This window comes from Pyxicephalus adspersus, chromosome 3, assembly GCF_032062135.1.
Source record: "Pyxicephalus adspersus chromosome 3, UCB_Pads_2.0, whole genome shotgun sequence".
NCBI lineage: Eukaryota > Metazoa > Chordata > Amphibia > Anura > Pyxicephalidae > Pyxicephalus > Pyxicephalus adspersus.
Window position 1 is genome coordinate 50,636,471 of NC_092860.1, and position 561 is coordinate 50,637,031.

Below are 561 nucleotides of genomic sequence, written 5' to 3' on the forward strand. Positions count from 1 at the left end.
TGGGGGTATCTGTAGTGGTATGAAGGAGGGGGGTATATATGATGGGTGGGGGTATCTGTAGTAGTATGAAGGAGGGGGGTATATATGATGGGTGGGGGTATCTGTAGTAGTATAAAGGAGGGGGTATAAGTGATGGAGGAGGGGTATATATATATATATAAGATGGGTGGGAGTATATATGATGGAGTAGAGGTATATATATGATGGGTGTGGCTATATATATGATAGAGGAGCGGTATAAATGATAGAGGGGGGTATATATATGATGGGTGGGGGTATATATGATGGAGGAGTGGTTTAAGTTATGGTGGGGGAATAATGGTTAGAGGAGGGGTGTAAATGATGGGTGGGGGTATAAAGCTTGGAGGAGGGGTATAAATGATGGGTGGGGGTATAAATGATGGATAGGAGTATATATGATGGGTGTGGGTATATATGATGGGTGGGAGTATATATGATGGAGGAGGGCTATATATGATGGGTGCGGGTATATATGATGGATGGGAGTATATATGATGGGTGGGGGTATAAATGATGGACGAGGGGTATATACGATGGGTG

At 43.5% G+C, this 561-nt stretch overlaps 1 protein-coding gene across 1 annotated transcript in view; it reads right to left on the reverse strand.

Annotated features, from left to right (window-relative positions):
- The window catches only part of NANS (N-acetylneuraminate synthase), a 12,569-nt gene that overhangs the window by 11,248 nt on the left and 760 nt on the right, over positions 1-561 (reverse strand). The gene's annotated exons all lie outside the window — the stretch shown is intronic.